At 36.2% G+C, this 19,941-nt stretch overlaps 1 long non-coding RNA gene across 5 annotated transcripts in view; it reads right to left on the reverse strand.

Moving 5' to 3' along the window:
- LOC139085048 (uncharacterized) overlaps positions 1-19,941 on the reverse strand; it is a 188,345-nt gene that overhangs the window by 103,939 nt on the left and 64,465 nt on the right. For 4 of the 5 annotated variants that reach the window (XR_011543035.1, XR_011543039.1, XR_011543037.1 and 1 more), the window contains exons 2-3: positions 5,315-5,436; positions 2,249-2,528 (exon numbers count right to left, since the gene is read on the reverse strand). This is a non-coding gene — a long non-coding RNA (uncharacterized lncRNA). The remainder of the gene's footprint in view (positions 1-2,248; positions 2,529-5,314; positions 5,437-19,941) is intronic. The other variant, XR_011543036.1, reaches the window with a different exon arrangement.

Below are 19,941 nucleotides of genomic sequence, written 5' to 3' on the forward strand. Positions count from 1 at the left end.
ACTGGAGAGCAACAGACTTACAATAATAAAGTTATTTTTCCTCCAGGAATGTTTGATAATAATGATTTTAAAAAAGTTATAAGTATATAGCTATAAAACCCTAAATATCACTGAGATAATCCACCATTTGATTAGTAATTCCAAGAGTTTGTTAAATTGCAATCCATTCCGCCAGCATGAGGATTAGCTCAGTGATTTTTATATAAATTCATTACATGTTTACCACCCATTTTCATAATGGAGCATAAAATTGAAATAAGACAGCGAAAAGGCACCAAATCAAAATAAATTGCAGAACACTTCACAACAGAGTGTGATAAGCAAAAGATCACAATGCCTACCAGGGTCTGGCACCTGAGATGAAGCAAACACTGCTGCCTAATGAAAAGGACCCAAGGCAACCTTAGTTATCCAGTCAGGATCCTGCCCCAAAGCGGTGTCATTAATAAATGCTCAATTCACAGGGCCGGATCTGTGGCCGAGTGGTTAAGTCTGCGAGCTCCTCTGTGGTGGCCCAGGGTTTGGATCCTGGGCGCGAACATGGCGCCGCTCTTCAGGCCACGTTGAGGCGGCGTCCCACGTCCCACAACTAAAAGGATCAGCAACTAGGATATGCTCAATTCACATTTTCACACAACTACCCAAGTCACACTTTAAACACTTATTTTATAGAAGAAACTCTGTTATTGACCAACCTTCATCAATATTCATGTATGTGAGTTGCTGGACTCAAAAACCAAAATCTGGATATGCTGAAGTATTTCTTATAGTTTCCTTGCAAAAGTTCTTCTTCTTTAAGGATTTAATTTTATTAATCTATGGATGAAGAGACTTGGCTCTGATTGGTTTATTACTTCAGTTCTAAAGTTTTAAAGAAAACTATGACAAATGCAGTACTATGAGTTAAATGACATTTTTAAATCCATGGCTCTCTTTTGCCAGTAAATTAACAGTGATATAACACTTGATGATTATAATTATGATCATGAGTCTCTGAAAATCTGGAGGAGTATTTTGAATCAACCAAAGAGAAAACCCTGAATTTTATCAATAATAATGCTTTGAGAATTGATATTTCATGTAAGATTCTGGTTTTCTAACTCTTCAAGAAAGTACTACACTATCTAAGTATGCGGAGAAAATTTACTTTAATTTCCTAACTAACTCATTTCTTGCCTCCAATCTACCCTAAAGAACAGTAACAACCATCAGGCTTTCCTTAGCCATTAAGACAAGGACATGAAAATTAAGCAACTCTTGGCAATTATTCTAAATAGTCATTCACGTGAGTAAAGAATGAGCAGAAATGAGACGTTATATTCTGCTGATATTGTGTTTCCTAGACATAAAACACAAATGGACACATGCAATATTGCAAAAATTAATCACCATAAATAGTACTGTATTTTATCTTAATCACTTCCTACATCTGAATGACTTTGTTACTCTTGGTTTTGCCTCAACGTTTTTCAACTCCAGAAGGAAATGCTGTCCTCAACACTAATATGAAATCCAAGACGATCTTATATCATTATATTGTAGGGCAGAATTAGACACATAGACAACATGTTAATGACAATATATACTGGAGATTTAGAAACAAAAATTTTAGATTACTTAGAAGTATTTAAAATGTAAAACTATAACGCATCCTGTAATGAAAGTATATTTGTTAAATTAATAAGGAAACAGTCATAGTCCAATAACTATGTTTTTGTTTTATTTAATTGGAATAAGAATCAAGATTCAATGAGTAATTTTTAAAATTAGCATTGTTTTTACCTAATGTATTTTTCTTTAGTTCTATTTTTTATTAGTGCAAATTATTGTGGCAAAACACTACTGACTTTTAAGTGTAGTTTGCATAGAATGAGATATGCCTCATATATCTGTAAAATTCCGTATCTTTAAAAAAATTGCAAAGCTTATATAGTGATAATAGGCAGTCTTTGTTTTCCATGTACCATCTTGCTTTAGTTTCCCAAGAATTCTATGAGGTTGGTAGTATTACTATCACCCCCATTTTAAAGATGAGATATCTGTGACTCAGAGAATTTTAGTCAATTGTCAGTTTTATCTGAGCAAGCAACTTGTAGAGCTGGGGTTTAAAACCACACTGTGCATTTGCAGGTATAACGCCTACCAATCAAAATTCTTATGCCTCCCCTTTATTCTTTTTTATCCTTCATCTTATTTAATTGTATGTTTTTTTAAGGATAGAAAAGTAGAAAAGTAGTATAATATCTACCTATTTTATCTCCAACTCTGATTTCATAGATTTTGTTTCAGATCCTGCTTTTGTTGTTGTTGTTCTTGTTTTGTTGTTTCCCCTTCTTTTGCTGAGGAAGATTAGCCCTGAGCTAACATCTGTGCCAGTCTTCTTCTGTTTTGGATGTGGGTAACTGCATCAGCATGGCTGAGGAGTGGTGGAGGTCCGTACCTGGGATCCAAACCTGGGAACCCAAGCCGCTGAAGCAGAGCATGCTGAACTGAACCACTACGCCACGGGGCTGGCTCCTGTTGTTCCCCTTTTGGAAGAAAAATATAATAAATGGAGCTAAATCAAGCAGCAAGATGACTTGCTTACCTCTTGCCTTTCTGTGCCCACAGCCACAATCCTCTGCCAGTTCCCTAGACCCTGACTCCCGCACTCCAGCAACAAACTCACATGCGATCTCTCCCGCTCTAGCCTCTCTTTAATCCAGTCTATTGCTTACAAGTGGTGTGACAATGTTCTCAAAACATTGCATTCTTCTTGTCAGCCTCCTTTTCCAGAATAGACAGAGCCTCAGTGTTATCTATTTTATCAAAAATGTAGCACTCAAAGCCCCATGTCACCAGGGCCTCTTTTTAACCCTTCTCCTGGATAGGCCCTTCTTTTCTGTAAGTTCTAGTGTCTCCTTATACCTTACAACTTCCCATGGCTTCATCTGGTTTTGTGTTTGGCATTGTGGTCATGGTTTGGACCAAGCCCTGCTCTGAATTTCGTTGCCAATTTTGTTAACATTCTACCTCTTCTAGTCGGTATAGTCCACTTAACTACATTTCCTTCTCCTTTGGGCAGGGCTTTACTACTCAGGAATTCATTTGTAAAAATACCATTTCACATTTTTCTTGGTTCTCATATCTCTTAGTTCAAGATGGTGGCCTGAGAACAGTTCATATGCCTCCTGGCTCTTACAAAGCCCCGTTGAAGGAAAAATAAAGGTGTGATAAAAGTGAATAAATCCACAATAGCAAGAAAATAAGAGTGAAAGCCAACAGTGAACTAAAGTTATTAATACAATTCTGGAAGACAAGAAACAGACATGTGTGTGGTGACAGATGAAACAAAGCAGAAATAACCACAGGCCAGAATAAACAGAGGATCAGTTTAGAAAGTGATATCTGGGACAATTTTATTGGGGGCTCAGCAGGAACTCACAAGGGGCACCAGCCAGTGAGGCAAAAAAATGACGTCATTGTTTGACAACATCCGTGATGTCTCAGTCCACCCAAGGCCCCATAAAAGTAGCATGACTGAGCTTGAAGTTTGTACCATGCGAAGAAAACTAGAGGCCCCTCTAAAATAAATGAATCGATCTGCCTAGGAATAGCTAGGATTCTGGTGTGACTTTATAGTAATTGAACATGCCAGGGTAAAGGCCTTTTTATTCTGATTTGAGGTGCCTGTGCCTGCTGTAGTTTGCTAGAGTAAAATGAGCAATCAACATATTCACACATGTACCCAAAGAGTCAAAGATTTTATAGCCATAGAATAAGAACAAACATTTATGAAAAAAGGAAAAATCATAGAAAAAGAAAAAGGTCTTCGAAATTAAAAATATGACTGCCAAGAATTAAAAGTGGTACAGTAGTGACTGAGATTTGAATAAAACTGTCTCCTAGATTTTAAACACAAAAATTCAGACTGAAAATAGAAAAGGAACTTGAGTGCTGTGAGGGAGGCTGAGTGAAAATGGAATTGAGACAAGTATAAAAGAAATGAGTTGAAGGTCTTCAGAATAAAAGTCTTCTATACAGCTAATTCAAATTAGAATTAAATGCAGATTAAATAGAATTAAAATCAAAATCCATCCTTAGAAGGATTTTTGTGAAACTTCAGATCTCCAGGGATATAAAGAAGATTCTAAAAGCCTTCTGAAAGGAAAAAAATAACTAAATAAATATTTTCTTAGGAAGAATATTCAAATAGGCAACAAAGTTCTCATCAGCCACACTTGATGCTAGAAGAATCTCGAGTAATTCTTCCATGGAAAGAGAAGATTCTGCTTGTAGCCCTCACCTGAGCCCCCAGTCTTAGTTATTTATACTATTTATGGGACTGTATACGTGGTTGATTCTTGTTAAGTTGACCAAAGGATATGAAGATGAATGAGAAATCCTTCCAGCCAGAGGTAACCCTGTAGCTCTTCTACCTATTATATCATTGTATTTCTTAGTAGGTTCTGGAATATCCCTCCATTTCTGCACCACCAATTTCTTCCGTTCTGACAACTTTTTCAAAATTTAGCAATGTACCCTGAGTATCTTCCTCTTTTATCACATGGAGATTAACCTCATCCTTCTTTTAATTTATTTATTGAGATGTGATTCCTACACCATCTATGATTCACCCATTTATAGTGTAAATTTAAAGTGTACAATTCAATGAGTTTTAGCATAATCAATCACAAATATGTGCAATCATTACTCTAGTCCATTTTAGAACATTTTTGTGACCTCAAAAAGAAATCCTGTATCATTTAACAGCCCCTTATTGTGTACTTTCCCCTAACCCACCCCTAAGCAAACACTTTTCTACTTTCTATCTCTATAGATTTCCCTATTTTGGATTTTCATATGAATGGGATCATATAATATGTGGACTTTTGTGACTGGTTTCTTTCACTAAGCATATTGTTTCCAAGTTTGATCCTAGTTGTAATATGTATCAACATTTCATTCCTTTTTACGGCTACATACTACATTGTGTGAAATGCCACATTTTGTTTATCTATCCATCCATCTGTTGATCAACATTTGGATTATTTCCTCTTTTTGGCTATTATGGATAATGCAGCTATAAACATTCATATACAAGTCTTTGTGTGGACGTATGTTTTCATTTCTCTTGGTATATATCTAGGAATGAAATTGTTGGGTCATGTGGTAACTCTACATTTAATCATTTGAGGAACTGTCAGTCTGTTTTGCAAAGCAGTTACATCATTTTACATTCCCATTCCCATTGACATTTTACTTTTACATTACAGCAGGGTCAGAGTATGAGGGCTCCCATTTCTCTAGATTCATGAAGGACATATCTTGAGACCTTCTTGAATCTGTAAGTTTCTACATGCAGAAATGCTGAATTCTCTTGACTCTTCCTCAAATCACATTTCGGCATGGCATCTTGCATTTGTTGGACATATCATTAGCTCCGAAGTTAATTACCTGTCAATAAATTGTTATTCATCACTAGATGAGAAAATTTACACTGGTTGGACAATCATTGTCGTTTTTATTAATTGCCTTAAAAATGTATGTAGAACATATGTGGGAGACTCACTCATGTCATACATCAGATTAATTTAAAGAATGAATTATCAAAATATTTTCTTGTGACAATCATCATGATGTTCTCAGACCTTTTAGTGGCACTTCACTTCCAACACCACCCTGGTCACTTTTCACTGATACACACATACACTATAACAAAAGTTACCTTGTATTTGCACATCAAGGATTATAGAATCAAAAAGCTACATGGAGATATGGATTCTGGTTGATCAGGTTTGCTCACTCACTCTTATCCATTAAGTGATTTGCATCTCAACGGCAGTCTTAGAACATAGGCAATTCAAATTTTTCAGTTGGCAAAACTCCTAATGAGTTCATGTCATGGGCTTTTGAATTTTCTCTAAAATAGTCAAAATTATGGATGCTAACTCTTCACTCTAAGGATCTCCTGAATAAAATCTAGGAATAGTGAACAATAACACTGCCTTACTTTCTATCATTCAGAGACATTTAGTAAGTGGAGTTTTTCCAGGGGATGGTGAGGGTCTCAAAATCAAGAGAAATAGTTGAAAACTCTGAGATTAGGTAATGCAAAGAGATTTGATGACTGGCTTCAAATAACAAAAGTACTTTCATATGGAAAAAAGATTACGTCTTGTTAGTTTAACCACAGAGGGTAGAACTAGGGCAAATGAATATAACTTTCAGAGGATTCAGTTCAGAGAAGTACTTTACAAAAATTAGAACTGAACATTCTTGGAATGGGATCTGGTAATAGGCAGTGAATTCTACAGACTTGGACCTATTCAAGTCGAAGCTGGTCAAGCCCTTCATCAGATAACGCGGTGGTGCTGATGAGGTGTTAGAATAGATATTCTTCCAGGTTTTTCTCGTACCACAGATTCTGTTCTGAGTTCATACATGCTATAAAACATTGAGGGCTTAATTTAATAATTACCAGAGGGCTGGATGTTATTCTTTTGTAATGACATTAAAATATTACTGTAGCAAGAAATATTAGAATTTGTAATCTAATCTTCTGGCTCTTTCTGACTTGAGGATGTTATTGGCGGGGGGAGGGGGCAATTCTGCTATTTGTCATTCTAGAGAAGCAAAATTGAGCTATAATTGTCTTAAAGTGTTTTTGCAAAGTATAATTTTCTCATGATGTTCATCATATAATTAAATTGATTTTACAAAATATATAGTATATGTTAACTGTATCAACAAATGAAATGGCATTCTAGTCTGACAGTCTCACATAAAAATACACATCTCAAACTTACAAACTCTTTTAAAATATGGTAAATAATATAATTCACTAAAAATCACCTTATAAAAATTTAAAATTTTTCATTCAAATTATGCTTTCATATATAAGATGATCACTCATTTTATATTATTTTATTTTACTTGCCTTGTACTAAATATACAGATTACTACATTATTAAAGGGCTAGTCTCTTTTTTTTTGTCCTAAAGTTTTAGTATATAGAGAATAAGTAATTTAAAAACAATAATAATCTTTAAAAATTTTCCTTTAGAACGCTATGGTTATACACCTAGAAACAGATCATAGATATTATATTGGTATTTTCAAGACACAGATACCACATTTCCAGAAAACTAAGGCCCCCTAATGATCTGTCTGTAAATTATATATGACAAATGGTGAAGAAAAAGAGAAGAAAGAAGATGAGTTTTTACATTCAAATCCATGGTACAACACTCAGGTAACTGTAGGTTAGGTAACAGGTGACTCAGACAAGTCACATATATCTCTGGGCTTCAGTGTCTTCAACTGTAATATGAGTATAATGGTACTCACCATATACGGTTGTCCTAATTATCATAGGTTTTATATATGATAAATATAGAATATAAGAATAAGAATAAGTCCAGTCACGAGCCATATGACATTGTTTCAGTCAACGATGGACCACATATATGACAGTGGCCCCAAAAGTTTAGTACCATTTAGCCTAGGTGTGTAGTAGGCTATGTGATCTAGGTTTGCGTACGTACCCTCTATGATATTCGCACAATGATAAAATTGCCTAATGACACACTTCTCAGAATGTATACCCATCGTTAAGTGACAGATGACTGTGTAAGAAGAAGAATATAAGAAGAAAAGTATAACTCTTACAGTGCTAGACAAACCACAGGCGCTTGATCAGTTGTCGCTCTTATTGCTGTAGCTCCTAATATTACTGCTATGATTACTTTTTAAAGAATCTTTGCAATGGAGTTAGTTGCCTCCGTTAATTGCCCAACCTCAGCCCCCTACACTTCAACAAGATATTTAAGATATCAGAGAAAATCCATATTGGTTATCCCATTTTATTTATCTTGAAAATAGAATTGTTTGAAGATAATTGTTGATAAAACCAAAACCAATAGTCTAGCTACTCAATGCCAGCTCTAGAAAGTTAACACCAATATGGAAAGGAATAAAATGTCTCCAAACCTATATTTCTTTTAGAAACTTAGCTACTCTCCTACCCTAAATCCTGGTATTAGTTAGTTCTCAACTACAAAAGTTCAAATTTCTAATATACAAGAAATAATATTAAATTATTTTCAATATGCTATTTTTGCTAATAGAGAAATTAATATATAAAAATTGCTAACTTTTGTACATATAAGTAATAATATATGGTCCTAGTCCCAAGAATTTTGCAAACTATTATGAAGAAAAATACAAACATAATTTCATTTATTTTGTTGATAGAAGTAGGTAAGAGCTGCCAATTTTTTTTGGAGCGGAGGAGTTTAACTATGCCAGGTAAATTTCTTAAATTTATTCATTCTTTTTCCTATATTTTCTAATTTGCTTTATGTTTTCTGTCCACCAACTAACCCCTTTCTTCTTTTTTGCTTTTCTTTCAGTTAAGTTTTTGTTTTACAGTTATATTTTCTAGTTTGTGGATCATTTTCTAATGCACATCCCTACTGTATCATCTACAGCTCACAGAGAGAGTGGGTTAGTTATGTTGCAGCAGACTAAGACATCACTCTTGAGCAGAGTGTTCATGCCAGGCACATCTCATACTTCCACCCATTGTTGGGTGCCTTTGGGTGTCTAATCCTGACCAGTGGCGCCTGGATGATAGGGTTGACATGACACAAATCATAGCAACTAGTGCCTGCATTTTCCCTAGAGAGTGCCAAGCATATGGCTCGTATCTGGTATACTTATCCAGCCTAGATCCTGATTAGTGTAGTCAACATCTCTATTAGCCTGAGTTTGTTGTCATGGTTGTAGTAAGGATATTCCTTGCTGAGATTGTGCAGATTTGCAATAGAGACTGGAGAGAAACCCAGTGACGTGGAACTTCCCTTGAAGCTGCATGTATGTATGTATGTGCATAGGAAATACGAAAGGGTCCAACAAAAGTAGAAGCTGGAAAACACCTGAAAATGGTCTCAACTTTGAATTTTCCCCTGCCTATACACAGATTTATGTGCATAAAAAGGAAACCTTAGTAAATCAAGGTGATTGAGCATAATTCATATATTGTGATTAGGTGACCTTGGTCTCTGCAGAAACAGAAACCCTAGTAAGCTAAGCTTTAAAACAAAAACAAGAAGATAAAAGCACTAAACAGAGACATCAGTGGTCACACACTGCAAGAGAAACAGATTTCACAGATTTAGACCAGGAAAGTTACTAAAGTAATGAACAAACAAAAACAAAACAACAGCAAGAACTGTCAGAGGGAGAAAATGAAAATCCAAAAAAGTTAAAATACGTTATCTAAAATGTCAAATTTTTAACAAAAAATTACAAGGCATTCAAAGAAACAGAAAAGTGTAATCCATCCTGAGGAGGGGGAAAAGCCATCTATGAACTGATTCTGATTGTTCCTAGATGTGGATGTGACAAAGACTTCAAAGTGACTATTATAGGTATCATCAAAGAAGTAAAGAAAAATTATATTTGAAGAGTTAAAAACAAGCATAACAACAATGAATCACTAAGCAAATTTGCAAAAAGGGGATAGAAATTACAGAAAGTTATATAAAAAAAACTGAAGCTGGGGCTGGCCCCGTGGCCGAGTGGTTAAGTTCGCGCGCTCCGCTGCAGGAGGCCCAGTGTTTCGTTGGTTCGAATCCTGGGTGCGGACATGGCACTGCTCATCAAACCACGCTGAGGCAGCGTCCCACATACCACAACTAGAAGGACCCACAACGAAGAATATACAACTATGTACCAGAGGGGCTTTGGGGAGAAAAAGGAAAAAAATAAAAAATCTTTAAAAAAAATATATATATATAAAAAAAAAACCTGAAGCTGCTACCTCAATAAAGAAATAAAGAGAAGATAAATAAATAAATAAATAAATAAATAAATGAGATGATGAAAAATAAAAGATTGAAGAAAACTTAACAGAAACTCTGAAACCTAAGGGATAACTTAAAACATACCCACAAACATTAAATGGGAGTCAAAACAAAAGGGTATATTCTGCATGATTCTATTTATATGAAATTTTACAAAAAACAAATATAGTGTGATTTAAATTGAATCAGTTGTTGCCTGGAACTGAGGGTCATGGAAGTGAATCAATTTGTAAATGGACACAAGCAAATAGACAAGAAGATTAGTGCCCTCTTCAATATCAAACAGCTTAACAGAGATCAGGCAATAAATTTAGTGAGGGTTTAGTGAAATTTATAGGGATATTAGGTGGAAAACACAACAAAGAAAATAATTGTGTAAGCACAATCATCAGGTTTATTCTAGACCAGCTCCTTGCTTTACCTATGACCTGCCCACATTGGAAGCATCTCAGTGTCTTAGAATCTAAGCAAAACTAAATCCTGTCCTGTAAGGAAGAGAAGTTGTTTTCTTGTTTGGCTAAGATCCTCGTATATTTCCTGTCACCTGATTGCAAACTTCCCTAGATAAACCACGGCCCTATCCACAAGAATGTGGTCTAGCTCTATGTTCAATAAGACATCCACACAATGGTTTGATGCCTTGTCATTTCCCAAAGTCTTAGGTTTTTCACTATCAGATAACACCATATGTAAAACATCAACATCCCAGGACATACTGTGCTGTCCATGCTTAACCCATTTTCTTTTTATTCCATAATTATCACACCCAGGGTTCTGTTTCCAACCAGAGTTGCCATATTGTATGAAGGGTAAATGGGACATTAGGGACAATATTTGTGAAGGTTGCATCACTATGCCTGGCACAGCAATGTGTGAAGCAAATGTTATATCTCTTCCAACTTTTTTTTTCCCAAAGAAATATTTGATTTTATCAGTAAGTCATGAAATATTTTAATCAGTGGGATGATTAGATCAAATTTATGTCTTGAAAGGTTACTCAAGTAGAAGTGTGGAGGGCAAGACTAATGCCTAGGTGACAACTCACTTAAGACAAAAGAGGGGGAATGGTGGAGGAAGATGAAGCTATAGACATCATTAGAAGCTAAAATGTAAGCTACATTTTACATACAAAATATATGTTAAATTTTTTGAAAATGATTATGCAGAAAATGGAGAATTAATGAAGATCTTTAAGATATGGGGAAAATGATCAAAACTGTGTTTTAGGGGCATGCTTCTAGATTAATATAAGCAAGATACCAAATAATTGGAACTAGAGAAGGGAGATGTTAGAACTTTTTAATTACCTTGGTGATAAATGCTTGAGATGTTAGAATTTTTAAATTACCTAGGTAATAAACGCTTAAATCTGAACTTATAGTGATAAAATTAGTAGTGATAATGGCTTTTAGAGTAGTTAACTTTATCGAATGCTCACTCTATACCACAATGCCAGGCACCACTCCAACCATTCGGTTAATCTGCACAACACTGAGTAATCTTGGTACTGCTATTATCACCATTTGGCAGAAGTTATGTAACTTGTCCAAGCTGACAAGTAACAGAGTAGCCAGCCTGGATTCCAGTCCAGGCTAACTCCAAAAACTGTGCTTACAAACTCTATACTAGGTGAAATATTGTAAAGAGAGAATGATTGACTGGGTGCCAGTGGTCAAAGACCAGTGACGTGCGACCCAGAGATTTCTAACCTGGGGAATGAGTTGGAAATAAGCCCTCAGGACTTTTATTCTTAGAATTATGATTCATTCTCTTCCTTCTTTTAGCTTGAGCTTATATTTCTCAAAGACTGGACCCTCTAAATTTTCTCCCCACTATAACAGTACTTAATGTAAAAGATATGTCATATTTCTTTTAAAATATTCTAATGTAACTCAGTCTGGCTGAGTCCCTGCACTTGCTGGGGTTTTTGAGAACTTCAATGTCAATCATGATTGAAGCTCCGCCTCCTCCTCTGCATCAACAAGACCCTGAACAATGAAGAAGGAATCTGTTTCCTAGTTGCATGGACTCCTTTGGCCAATCTTTGTCGCTGCCAACCCTAGTTCACCATCAATCAGGCACTATTTTGATGCTCACAGCCAGCATTGACACTGACAACCACTAAGGTACCCAAAGCAGAAGCATGTAAGTGAAACGTGTTTCTGTGTGCCCATGCCACTCTTCCCATACAAGTTTTACTTTTGGATCCCTATATTTGAGAGGAAACTAGTATTCTCCCACCTGGGAAACTCAAAGTACCCTGTTCTTCTCACTCTCAGGGAAACCACTTTTCTTTCTTTCAGCTCTCATAATTTATGGGCTCCCCATCACCTCCCTGAGAATACGTAGCTTGATCTTCCCATAGGCCTTGGGCCAACAATTAAACACCACTGTCAATGGGGCAGATCTAGCTCACTGATGTGCTTAGTTGGGCCAATAAAGTGCTGACCTACACATTGTTATCAATTGTCAGCAATTAAACATGTGGATATTTCATATAAAAATCTAGAGCCCATGTTCACAACTAGTAAAAACAGACTGGGGTTTTAATGGTTATCGGTTATCATTCTTGCATATGGAGTTCTTGTAGCCTGTACCAATTTCCCCTTACTTCCCTGACACTGAAGTCAGGTGTCAGTCCTATTTTTCACTTGGCCCTTGAAGATATTCAGGGTATCTTCAGGCCTAAGGTAACCCAGAGAGAAGCACAAACTGCTAGGATGTGAAGCCCCTCACTATTCTCTGAGAAAATATCTCATTCTTTTGTAATGAGCCTGGGACTAAGAAAACATAAATACCTTTATTTACTCATTCAGGTTATTCTGCCATATTAACTTTTTAGCAGAACACTCTGTTTCTGTTATAATGATGTTCTGTCATCTCAACCATTGATACTTGTACAATGAACTAGAGAAATTAAGTTGTTACTTATAACACCCTAGTGAGCACTACACCCAATAGGTTAGAAGAGGTGCCCATCAAATTGGTTGTGAACTGTTGTCAGAAAGATTGACTAGATACGTATCTGCCCAGAGCAGTCAGCCAGGCGAAATGTGATCAACTATTTGGATTCAAGTATAATCAGTTTTACTCTTGCAAAGCTGAAATGTCTATATTGCTGAGAGAATATTTTTCATAGAGTAATCTTCTAACAGATTCTAAATCAGTCACGCTAATTCCAGCAGATCTTGAAAAACACACTTGAAATGTGTTTTCAGATGGGGAACATATATTTCTAACTCAGTAATTGGAAAGAAAGAAAGATAAGTGAGAGGGAATGAAGCAAGAATGAAGAAAATGTGAAAATTAATAAAGGGAAATATCATTTGAAATGCAGTAAGGAGGCTGGAATGGGGAGCTCCCATGAAGTACCACTTGAGGTTAATTACAGGAAAGACAGTCAATTACAGACCCCAACAGAAAGAAGTCATCAATGGAAAGATAGTCAATTACACACCCCAATGGAAGTTATCAACAGGAAAGAATTATCAGTTACAGAAACAAATGCACATTGCATTCCAAACAGAAATTGATTATGCCAGCACCTAAGCCAATGAGAAACCATCACCACCCTGAACGCTTGTTTTCATCCAATGCATTTTTGTTCAAAACAATCCCTCCCAACTTCCACCTTTGTCTCTATAAAATAACGTCCCTCTCCTTTGTTTGTTGGATTTGCCTATGCATATCCCGAATTGCAATTCTTTGGCTATTCCTGAGTAAACTAATTTCGCTGGTATAATAACTAGTTATTTTATTTTTAAGGTTGACATATGTGGTGTCCAAAATGGGATCCAAAGGAAGCAATCCCCAAGAGAGGACAGCCCCCAGAACCCAGTGCGGTACTGGCCCTGAGCCCCTTGTACTCATCCCTTCTACAAGTCACTGCTTACTTTTGGTTTGAAGAATCTCCTCTCAGATTTCAAGCTCCACTCCCTTTGCATTCTGAGCTCTCTAACTTTATTCAGGATCAGAAGAGACTTTGTCCTTTCCGGGCAGGGACTTTGTACTCCTGGTTCAAGGCTCTGTCCTTGAGTCCAAGGCGTCATTCTTGGTCAGTCCTCAGTTGTTTTCTGAAGGTAGCACAGTTCCTTTTGGGGTTCCGGTTTGCTGAACATCCAGGAGTTTTCTTTGGTTTTCAGATTCCTTTCGGAATCAGGGCTGGGAATCCAGCAACTTTTTGTTTTAGATTCCTTCGGTGATCAGGGCTAGAACTCTAGCAACTTTCTTGGGTTTTCAGAGGAAATTTCAGAAATGGAGTCCCGGTCATCTTAACGTTTTGAGGGAAACCCTCCTTCAGGGATCCCAACCGGGTTTATTTTGAGACCTTTGGGTCCCTTACATGTGCATTTTTAATTAAGTGAGTCAGACTGACCAAGAGTAGTCTGAAATTACAGTGACTATTGTGAGGATCCTTAGATCCCAAATTCATTTTTCTTAAAACCAAATTGGAAGAACATGGCTCTAAAATTAAGGAAAATTAGTGATGTGTTTATTTTAATTGGTAACAGGAAGTTTCCAAACGTGTATAAAACTAAATTCTCCTCACTACAAGATAACATATCTAGGTTAGCTAAAATAGAGAAAAAACTGAGGGAAACAAAATGGCTTCTGAGGCCTCTCTTTCCCTTCTCCCATTTTCTTTGTCTTATGCCCAGGCCCCACCTCTGGTGCCATCTTCTTCCTTCCCTTTCGCACCATCTCTAGTGCTGAAACTTTCATTATGTGAGCAAGTAACCTTAGTTCCTCTGCCGGAAACACATTTTGGATCCAAGATTCTTTTGAACTTTGTACCTGAGACATGGCTAAAATTTTTAAAACAAAAGCTATAAGGTCTGTATGTCTGTCTATATGTTATGCATGTGATATTTTTCTACCTCCAGATGATATTGCTAAGGTTGATTAATGAAAGAACTCTTTTTAATTGGCTTACAATTAAGTGCTTATAAATTAAGTATTACTAAACCTCAGACAAAATTTGTCAGCAAGATAGTAATTTAAGATGATAGTTGGCTATTTAATGTCATATCCAAGCATGATTGTTAAAAGCAAGTAATTTAAATAAGTATAAATAAGATCAAACTTTATACTAAGTTAAACTAAATAATGGGTGGTCATTGAATATCTAAATCGTTTCCAGGTAAGATGAACATTAATTACCAAACATAGGTTTATCTACTTTTGCCTTCCTATTACAGAGAAACTAAAGATATTTGAGTCTATTAGTGAGCATGTTTCATACCATTCTGAGAAATTTTCTATGAAAAAGGTGTATATTTCTAGAAATTTATAAAGGTATTTATAGATTCTTCAAGCTACAAAATGCTCATATAATTCACAATTGCTTACTTCTTAGTTTTTCACTGGAAATTAAGGATTCTAAGGGTTAAGAATTCTAATCAATATGTTTAATAATATGGGAAACATCTCCGTATGCAAGGAAAGTAGGATGTCTATTTTGATAAAAGAAAGTATAAGGAGTGAAAATGCATTTTGTTGAGGGAAAAGAAAGTAATTTTGTCCTAAATAGAAGCTAGTTATTTTGGAATGGGTAGGAGGAAAACATAGGACAAAGCTCTAATAAAAACGTGATGAAGGTTTGTGAAAAGGAATCTTGGGAAAGGAATTTTGATATGTGGTCAAGCTGGCTAAGATTAAAATGAATTGATTAAAATGAGTTTTAATACCAAAATAAGCTGATGCAAAATTAATTTGGATTTCTTTTTCATTGAAAGGACAAGGTTTTCTTGGTCAATTGGTCTGCTTTTGATGACAGATTGTGAAAACTTCTTTACCTTTAAGTAATATGCCTAGAAAACAGAGATTTTGTGTTTTATCAAAATTATTTCCTGTGTTGTTTCTATCGAGTCTTTAACTATTTAAGAGAACTGAGTCATCTTGGTACTGAAGGAGTTAAATTTTTCTTACAACCACGTAACCTTTGGTATTTACCTTTGAAACCATCTCCTTTTTTACTTTAGTCAAATAGATTCTAAAATAATATTTTTTAATGATCTGTGATCCTAGTTGGTCAAATGCCCAAATCATTTGATATTTTTGACAAGCTTCAAAATATTCAAATTCCAAATGAAATCTTTTCAACCTCCGCGTAACTTTGGAATTTTCCAGAGGGAACCTGGGGCATCTCAAAAGATTTGTTCTCTCTCCTTATAAAAAGAGAGAGATTATGCTAATTAGGCTTCTTTGGAATATCAAATTGCATGAGAAGCGTGGTCAAATCAGCAATAAGCCTTTTTAGATTATATTGTGTGGGTGAATGTTGCCAAAAAGTGTTCTAGAAATTATATAAAATTACTAGAAATCTGATATGTCTTGATATAATGTTATTACCCGTGATTCTAGTTACTATCTAAAATGTATGTCACAAGAATACCCACATTTCCTTGTCAATTGCCTTTTTAAAAGCCTTTTGTCAGTTACAGACAGTTATTGTTTTATACTGATGCTTTTACAAATATATTTTATTTTCAAAGAGAATCATAGAAAAGACTTTGACAAATACTCTGGAATACAGGTTTTTATACCTTTAAGATCATTATACTGAACGGGGTGGGAATTTCTGGAACTCGAATGTAGGACTGATTGCTTTGATGTTTTGTTTTCTGGATGTAAAGGACTCCTTTTTATCCTCTGCTCTAAGCCATCTTACAGCAATTTGGTAAAGTGTATCTTTGCAACAAGGGTTGAAACATTTATCTTTTTTCTGTCTACATGATTCCTCCAGAATGCAGAAACTCAAGGTTTCATGACAATGTATATATTTGCATGGGTTCAGTGAAGGCTTGTTCTCTTTGTAACAGTACACAGCTGGAAATACTGGTTACATTACCATGACTTTGACTAAAATGTCATATTGAAGAAAGATGTACATAGACTCAGAAATGACCAGACAGCTTTAAGGAGCTGCTTGGAATAATCAGCCTATATAAATAATGAAGCCAAGTTTAATACAGATTAGTTTTACTATGATTACTTCTAATAAAAATAGGTGTAATTGTGGAGAAAGAAATTATGTTTGCGACTTTGTAGATATTAAATTCTAGTCCTATTAATTGTCTCTAAGGTTTTGTTATATACCTGTTAGCTAGAATGGATCTGAAATTCTTCTAGTTTCCTTAAATGTCTGGCTATGATACTCCAAACTAACATTTTCCATTTTTACTGCACTTGAAGTATCTTTGGAGGAGATTGTACCAGGCCCTCCTCTCTACCCAGACAGCAGCCAAACTTCAGGGACTCAAGCCTTGGGTACACATCTCACAGTTAAAGAAGGCTCCACCTGACATCTAGTCCTGTACAAATGCTGGGGCCCTCTGAATCAAATTGACTTGGAAGAGAAGCAGCCAACATCTGAGGCAAATGGTTTTCCCAAGATGTCTGGACAAGGCCTCTATACTTTTCTTTCACTGCTGTCTCTCACTTTGTCTCCTCCCTCCCTCCTATGGAAGGATAATGCCCTTGTCTTTATTTCCCAATCCCTTACAAAAGGGGGAAACCTCTCTGACTGCTGGATTTGCCATCAGAAACCTTAATCTATTTGGGACAATAATAACCAGTTAGTTCACCCTATAAGTAATTTCACTGGAATTCTGAAAGCCATTGTATGTTTAAATTGTTCTTCAGCCCATTTTATAAAATCCGGGTACTAAGCCCACCTAATTTCATTCCTTGCTTTAATTTGATCCAACCTTGGGTGGGAAAGACAAGATCTTATGAATACTTGTATGATAAATTCTGTGGGATGGCCAACGTAAATTGGGTTATTTGTACACTTGTTAATATGCCTACATATTTAGGTAACCTCTCAATATGTAATAATGCAGCATCTGAGCCTTTGTTAGATGGTGGTAATGCCTCTATGCCAGTGAAAGAGTCCATAGATACTGTTCCTTATGCAGGAGCCCATGGTTCATTTTCATATGTGGAGGCTCTGACAATAGCCTTTATGCTTGGGCATTTCATTGCCTTGACAGCTGGAAAGTACAAGAATGGTGTGTTCTTTCCATATCCATGACACTTTCTCCCTGCATAACAAATTAGAGTGGTCATTTCCACTAAATTCCTATAATCACCTGAAACAAGAACTTCCAGGAGACACGTGTGATTCTGGCTTTACCTCCATGGATCAGAGTGAATGCCAATGAACCAATAATCAGGAATTTCTCCCTAACACTAGAAGGAAGAGTTACCAGTTCCACAGTCAAAGCAGTTACAACCCAACAACTGTCACTTAACTCATTGGCCAGGGTAGTTTTAGATGACCGTATAGCTCTTGATTACCTACTTGGTGAGCAGGGAGGTGTCTGTGCAGGAACAAATACCTCCTGTTGCATATGGATGAACACCTCTGGGAAAGTAGAGACCCAATTACATAGAATTAGAGAGCAAGCACATTGCCTACAACAGATTTCACCCAATAACCCACTGCCTTTGGATTTATTCAGCTGGTTACCCTCAGATGTGGGCTCTCAAACAAACTGAGCTTGTTGAATCGTTCCTAATGCTGCTTTGTGTATTTGCTGTTAAACTCTGTACCTATATTACCTGTTAAACTTTTGTAAACATGACGTACCCAATAAGATGATGTTAGCTCAACAATTTGAAATGATTTCGGATGCTTATGACCTCAGACAACTATAGACTTTGACTAAGAGATGCCTGGGAGTTCTACCTGCTGGCCTTCCTTGTTAATAAATGGTCTCCAAGCACTGGGCACTCTCCCTCCAATTTGGGACATGACAACCAGGGAGAGGTCCTTTAGGCACTGAGGGACAAAACCACTACATGCAGAGAACTGGACTCTTGATCAGTGATGCTTTCAGAAAATGATCTTGAGCAAAAGGGAAAATGTAAAAATTAGCAAAGTGCAACCTCATTTAAAATGGATTCAGGAGGCCAGAAGGGGGAATTCCCATGCAGTATCACTCGAGGTCAATTACAGGAAAGACAGTCAATTATAGACCCCAATGGAAGCTGTCAACAGGAAAGAGTCATCAATTACAGGAAGAAGTGCACATTGCATCCCTAACAGAAATTGACTACCCCACCAGCTAAGCCAATGAGAAACTATCACCACCCTGAACTCTCACTTTCTTCCAATGGACTTTTGTTCAGAGCAACCCCTCCCAAACCCCTCCTTTTTCTCTGTAAAATAGCATTCCTCTCCCTTCTTTGTTGGATTTGCCTTTGGTCCACTACAGCAAGCACATCTCAAATTGCAATTCTTTGGCTATTCCCCCAAAACTCGTTTTGCTGGTAAAACAATTAGCTGTTTTATTTTTAAGGTTGACAAAACAAAGAGAGAGCACTTGGCAAGGTGGTGTTCATGTCCTCTGCAACGACCACCGGGCCCTGCTTCCCACAGTAGAGTAACTGTTACTTTGTTATATTGATCCTGGTTTCTCATGTCTTAGAGCTTAGAATTTGTCCTGTTTTTGCGAAGTAGAATTTTGAAAGTGAAATCCAATAAAATTTCAATATAGATCTTTTAACAGATCTGAAGTATACCAATGCTAGCATTGAGTTTATTCAAAGAAGTTTCAAGTTTCTCAACTCATTATATTATAAAACAGCAACAAATTGAAATAAGATAATTCTGCGTGTTAATTCTGATTAACAATGCCTTCATTGGTGGTTCTGAACTTACCTGAGCATGACAACCTCCTTGTAAATCAAAATGTTTTCTTCACCCTTACAATAATACAACTGTAATTTTAGCATTCATTAGTAGAGAAAATACATAATAATAAAGAGCTATTTTGAATTCATTGATATTTAAGGTTTTTGTACTTTGTAATTATGTGTTACATCATTAGTCAGATTCATTTAAAAATAAGTCATCAGACACTTTTTGGTGTACACATGCACTTTTAGAACTCTTATAGTAATTTTGTGAACTCCTCTCTTTCACTAGGAGTCCATAAATCATACATTGGTAACCACTGATTTACACAAAGCATACTTTGGAGAGTTGAGTTGTTTAAATGAGTCTTATTATCTGAATCAAAATGTATGTGTCTGTGAATGTAACAATATTACACTACGCACAACTCTAAGACAACTGTTCAAGAAA

The sequence above is a fragment of the Equus przewalskii genome, chromosome 8 (assembly GCF_037783145.1).
Source record: "Equus przewalskii isolate Varuska chromosome 8, EquPr2, whole genome shotgun sequence".
In the NCBI taxonomy this organism is placed as follows: Eukaryota; Metazoa; Chordata; class Mammalia; order Perissodactyla; family Equidae; genus Equus; species Equus przewalskii.